At 36.6% G+C, this 6,376-nt stretch overlaps 2 pseudogenes; both read left to right on the top strand.

The window, feature by feature from the left end:
* Nucleotides 1–2,984: 2,984 nt before the first annotated feature.
* Nucleotides 2,985–3,481, top strand: LOC113140389 (Ig heavy chain V region 914-like; annotated as a pseudogene).
* Nucleotides 3,482–5,606: 2,125 nt separating this feature from the next.
* Nucleotides 5,607–6,235, top strand: LOC113140384 (Ig heavy chain V region XIG14-like; annotated as a pseudogene).
* The last annotated feature ends 141 nt before the right edge of the window (nt 6,236–6,376 follow it).

Here is a 6,376-nt window from a genome sequence, read left to right as displayed (position 1 = left end):
TACACTGCAGCTGACATCAGTAAAACATTTCAAATATTAATAAAAAATATTTGTAAATATGTTTTGAATTCTGCTGCAGCCTGCACAACAATAAAATAGACTCAGAAAAAATATCTTCAACATGAAACATTTTCACACTTTTATCTTTGTGTATTCTGATGCATAGAGAAGATGGGAAACCACTTTTCCTTCCTACTTGCAATGAGGTACAAAACAGAAAAATCTAACAAAGATAAATTAACAATAGTTTTATCTCTTCCAAAGTACAAATCAATAAATAAATACACACATGGTTTGCAGTTTTCATTTTGTAATGTGGTCAAGTTAACACAGGCAACAGTTGTAGGTAAACTACTTATGGAAATGACGTGTGTTACACATTCTATTACTAAACCTGTAGAGGGCAGTCTATGCAAATGATTTCTTCCTTATAAACACACAGCTGTCACAAAATGTGTCACTGGAAACGTTTCATACAGTATATTCTAAAACACTGATTAGAAGAACTGAACAGCAGAGTCTATTACAGAACAGAAATCATGATTTCATGGAGCTTATTTTTTATAGTTACTATTCATGGTGAGAAAATTATTTATGCTTTAACAAAGTGAAACATTTCTTTTGTAAATATAAGTTTGATGGATGATGATCATTATTTTGTTATTTACAGGAGTTTGGAGTGAGATCAGACTGGACCAGTCTGCCTCAGAGCTAAAAAGACCTGGAGAGACAGTGAAGATGTCCTGTGTCATATCTGGGTTCAGCATGACAAGGTACTACATTCACTGGATAAGACAGAGGCCAGAGAAAGCTCTGGAGTGGATTGGGAAGATGAATGCTGGATCAAACTCTGCTAGCTATGGCAGCTCCTTTCAAAGCTGTTTCATCATGACTGAAGATGTTCCCAGCAGCACCCAGTACCTCCAGGTCAAGAGCCTGACAACAGAAGATTCTGCTGTTTACTTCTGTTCTCGACAACACAGTGACTGGAGACAGTGAAGCAGTTGCACAAAAACCACCACAGACCACAAGCAGCAGTTTGACCTCAGTCACATCTGGATTTTGTCAACACCATTAAAATCACTTTGATATATCCACATCACATTTATAGATATTTTACCATAAACTCATGAGTAATACCTATTTTCATCATTATATTAGATCCATCACAGCGATTATCAAAAGCCTTTCACCTCCTAACAGACATTAAAACAAAAATACCAGCATCATATTTACAAGTACCAACTACACATTACATGAACCAAGACTGAAAGAGTAAGAAGCTGAAAAACATTTGATCAGTGAAAACTCTGGATAGTGACATGATGAGATGAAAATACAGCAAGTTTTCAGTAGAGAGAGACGACTGTATGTTGGTGATTAGAGTAATTTGTCTAATGTGGAAGAGAGTTTTGATACTAAATCCACTCTATCATTGTTTTTAACTGATTTATATATACAGCAGTTTGTTTGATGATGTTTCAGATGTCTGAACTAAATTTATTGTTTGTATTATTCGTATATAAATGGTAGTGGTGTTAATATTGTTATTTTACTTAACATGTGAGAGAAATGTCAAAATACCACACCTTGACCTGTACAGTCTCTGGATTCACATTCAGCAGCTACGCTATGAACTGGGTCAGACAGGCTCCTAGAAAAGGACTGGAGTGGGTTGCATATATAAGCACAGCTACTAGTCCCATCTATTACTCCCAGTCAGTCCAGTTTAGATTCACCATCTCCAGAGATGACTCCAGCAGTAAACTTTATCTAAAGATGAACAGTCTGAAGACGGAAAATAACAGCAGTTTATTACTGTGCCAGAGACTCACAATAACACAAACCCTCAGTAGACCTGAACAAAAACCCCTCAGTGCCTGAAAACCTGTAACATGAAGCCACCAGAGGAGGAGCCCTCAGACCACTAATGATTTCAGACCAGTTTACTTTTGGAGTAAACAGGGAACAGTTGGTTGATTTTAGATGTTCTTTAATTTATCAATATCATTTTAATTACTCAGACAGTAAACTCACTGAACATTAGTAAACAGTAAATTAGACTGACTTTAAAAACTTAGAGCCTAACAAGAAGTTCATCTTCAGAAAGTTTTCTTTCCATTTCATTTGTCACCAGTTTAGGAGCCTTCAGACCACTGATCTGACATATGACATTAAGACCACACATACACAAACTTGCTGTAAAAACAATCAAAGTTGACGTTTTTGAAAATTTTCAACTGGCTCATGATTTTAAAATGACATAAATACACATATCCATCATATTAAAGGTCTTCACACTGTAAACGAACATGTAACATTTAACCAAGAAAATGTCTTTAGTGTAAATATTGATATAATGTTTCCTGTGAACATTTTAAATTAGTGCTGATCAACCTGTAATTACAGTCAGATGAATCAAAAGATCAGGACACTGCTTTTATCTGTGAAGTGTTAATTCACGTTAGGATCCTGATTGTTTAACATCATTTAGCAGAACTTACTAACATTTTAACTGTGGTGACTTTGCTTTTCTATATGTGAATACATTTATTTACTTTACAGATGTAACATACAAAAAACAACAGATCATCAATTTTTCGTCAAAAGTAAAATTTGTATCACGGCAGTAAGAACGAAACTTTACATATTTAAACTTTGAGTTCTGTGAAGTTTTTGTTTGTAGCTAAAACTGTTTCTTATTCTGAGCATTACACACAATATTAGAAGAAAAATCAGATTTTACTACACAGAAATAATTTTCTGAAGCCTATTCAAATTTTTTTAATTCAGATTGAATGAAAACTCATTAGGCTCAAACCACAACTCTCACTATATATTGACTGAAACAAGAAATGTCTATGATGACCAGTCTGGTTCACTCCTTCCTGTGAGGAGGAGTCAATGCAAAACTCAGATGTCTTCCACCTCTACTTATCTGACTGCAGAGAGGACGACAGAGAACAGTGGACACACAGTTTAACATGATGGACTATAGGACAGGACTGCTGCTTTTAACCATCTGCTAGGCAGGTGAGAAAATATCTGCAAAGCTTGAAATCAATCTGCATTCAAGAAGGTGCAAACTTACATCAACTGACTATTTTCTGGTTTGTCTTGACAGGTGTTGATGGTCAGACTCTGACAGAATCTGAACCAGTGGTTAAAAGGCCTGGAGAATCCCACACATTGACCTGTACAGCCTCTGGATTCATATTCAGCAGCTACCATATGGCCTGGATCAGACAGGCTCCTGGAAAAGGACTGGAGTGGGTTGCTTTCATTAGCAGCGGTGGTGGCAGCAGCAAATCCTACTCTCAGTCAGTCCCAGGCCGGTTTACCATCTCCAGAGACAACAACAGACAGCAGCTGTATCTGCAGATGAACAGTCTGAAAACTGAAGATTCTGCTGTTTATTATTGTGCTCGAGAGTCACAGTGACTGGAGTTGGTTCAGCAGCTGTACAAAAACCTGAGTTCCAAATCCAATCCAAAATTTCTCTCAAATACCGAGAGTGAAACGTTTTGTATTTATTAATTTATGTTTTTAAAATGAAATGCAGAAAATTAATGAATTAATTAATCAAAAACAATAACGATTAAAAAATATAAATAATACATTTTTCTTACAAAACAGCCAAGGACACCACAATGGGCTGATGATGTTATTGTCCAGGTTAGAAAAAGTGAAATGTTAAAGGTGTGAGATGAATTCTGGCCACTTGATTTTGCAGTTAATGGCCTATAAAATACATAAAAATGTGGCAGTGAAATAATAAAAAATGACGATGCAGTTTGTTATAATAAAACTAGGAGACAGTCAGTGTCAAGCTCTTCTCACCTTTGTCAGTATAAAGACACAATCCCCAGTTAATCACTGAGCTTAACTGACAGACTGAACTAGACATTTGTATTGACATCACACAGAAACATGCAACTGCTGGATCAGTGACTACAGCTTCATCTGTTGCTGCTCATCATCTCACTATGTCAACAAGATTTCTACATCAACATCTGGAATGTTTAAAATGATTTTGGTGAGATTCAAATGAATGATTCAACAATATGTAAATGAATGTAGCTCATAAGGAAGTGCAGTGTGGGTCTGTGTGTCAGTGAGAGGACAGAAGTGCTTCAACATCAACCATGTTCTCTGTAGCTCTGATACTGCTGCTGGCAGCTGGGTCCTGTGAGGAGCTTTCAGTGGATTCACACTAACAAACACATTAGAAACACTGAATATTCAGATGAATGATGGAGATAATGTTGATTTCTGTTTCCACAGGTGTTCACAGTCTCAATCTCATCCAGCCAGACTCAAAGGCTGTGCAGCCTGGACAATCTTTGACCATCACCTGTCAGGTCTCTGGTTATTCTCTGACTGATAGCAGCTATGCAACAGGTTGGATGAGACAGCGTAAAGGAAAACCAATGGAGTGGATTTTCCATATGTGGGGTGGAGGAGACTTTTATCAAAATAATGCTTTAAAGAACAAGTTCAGCTACAGCAGAGACACTTCTGCTGGAACAGTGACTATAAAAGCAGAGAATCTGCAGCCTGAGGACACAGCTGTTTATTACTGTGCACGTGGGCCCACAGTGGTAAAAACCACCAACCAACCTGCACAAAAACCCACAAACACACGGCTGAAACTAAACACCCATGATCCACAAGTGAACATTCATAAAGTCATGAATTCTTGTTGAGTTGATAAAAAAATTAGTCAATGCAATTTCCTGAATGATAGAAAAACCCTTGTGGTAACATTGTTTTAGCCTCCCACTGCAGCTGCCATCACAATAAAAGAGAAACAAAATACTTGAACTATCTAAAAAAAAAAAAAAAAAAAAAGATACCTTCTGTTTCAAAAATATTGGTTATAAAATAACGTCTAACAAAGTTAAACTGAAAAGTGACTCATTTTCTACCGAAGTATTAACAAATACCTACATATATGGAGCCAATTTTTATTTTGTAATTTGTAGCTGCTACAAAACTAAAGGTGACATTTCTTATATGTTTTGTCGTCACATTTTCCAAAGGTGTTTTAAAAATATTCAGTTTATGAAAATGTGTGTTACATGTTCCCTTTTTAAACCAGTAGAGGGAGGTCTATGAAAACACTTCCCAAATTATAAACACATCAATAACTTGCAGAGAACTGAGGGACAAGTTTATGCATTTCTGAAACACTGATCACAGAGAACTGAACTACAATATTTATCACAGAATGGAAAATACAATTGTCTGGAGTTTATAATTTTTAGTTTCTATCCATGGTGGTAGTTTAACAAACAAAAAGTATATATATGATAATTACTTAAATGTAGAAAAAACATTTATTATTGATAGAGGAGTAAAGAGTATTTGAATGTATTTGTGCTGCTTTCATTTCACTTACACTGCAGCTGACACCAATAAAACATTTCAAATAAAAATGTTTTTTTCTCTTCTGCTGCAGTCTGCAGGACATTTATAATACTATGTATATAAGTTTTTGAATTTTAATTACTGTCATTCAGGCATTAACAGTTTTCAGGAACTGTTAAAGTAAATGCTGGGACCTTTTCAACATGTTACAGTTAAATATGTAATGAAATGAAACATTCATATCTAAGGCAGAGCTGATTTCCAGCCATGTTTTCACTGAACAATGAACCAACTATTATTAGATCTGATCACACCAACACTGTAGCTCTTATGAGTCTGATTCTATGCAAACTCAGTGACCTTCCTCATACCTATAAAAACCTCCAGTCAGACTGTCAGAGTAGTTCACACATCACTTTCATTAGAAAACATGTTTCCTGTTGCTCTGCTGCTGCTGTTGGCAGCTGGATCATGTGAGTCTCTAGATTTGACTTAGAAAACTGTTCATTTTTACAGTGTCACTTCATAATTTGTCATAATATATTTATTATTTTTAACAGGTGTGAAATGTGAACAGCTGACACAGCCAGCCTCTGTGACTGTGCAGCCAGGTCAACGTCTGACCATCACCTGTCAGGTCTCTTATTCTGTGAGCAGCTAGCACACACACTGGGTCAGACAGCCTGCAGGGAAAGGACTGGAGTGGATTGGAAGCAAAGCTGCTGGTGCTTCATCCTACAAAGATTCACTAAAGAACAAGTTCAGTATTGACTTAGACTCTTCCAGCAACACAGCGACTCTGAATGGACAGAACATGCAGCCTGAAGACACTGCTGTGTATTACTGTGCCAGAGACTCACAATAACACAAACCATCAGTAGACCTGAACAAAAACCCCTCAGTGCCTGAAAACCTGTAACATGAAGCCACCAGAGGAGGAGCCCTCAGACCACTAATGATTTTATCATAGTTCACAGAAAACAGTGTTGCAAAAGTAAAGTGACCT

Source organism: Mastacembelus armatus, chromosome 8 (assembly GCF_900324485.2).
Source record: "Mastacembelus armatus chromosome 8, fMasArm1.2, whole genome shotgun sequence".
Classification (NCBI taxonomy): Eukaryota; Metazoa; Chordata; class Actinopteri; order Synbranchiformes; family Mastacembelidae; genus Mastacembelus; species Mastacembelus armatus.
The sequence above is the reverse complement of the archived record's forward strand: the minus strand, read 5'-3'. Positions and strand labels throughout refer to the sequence as shown.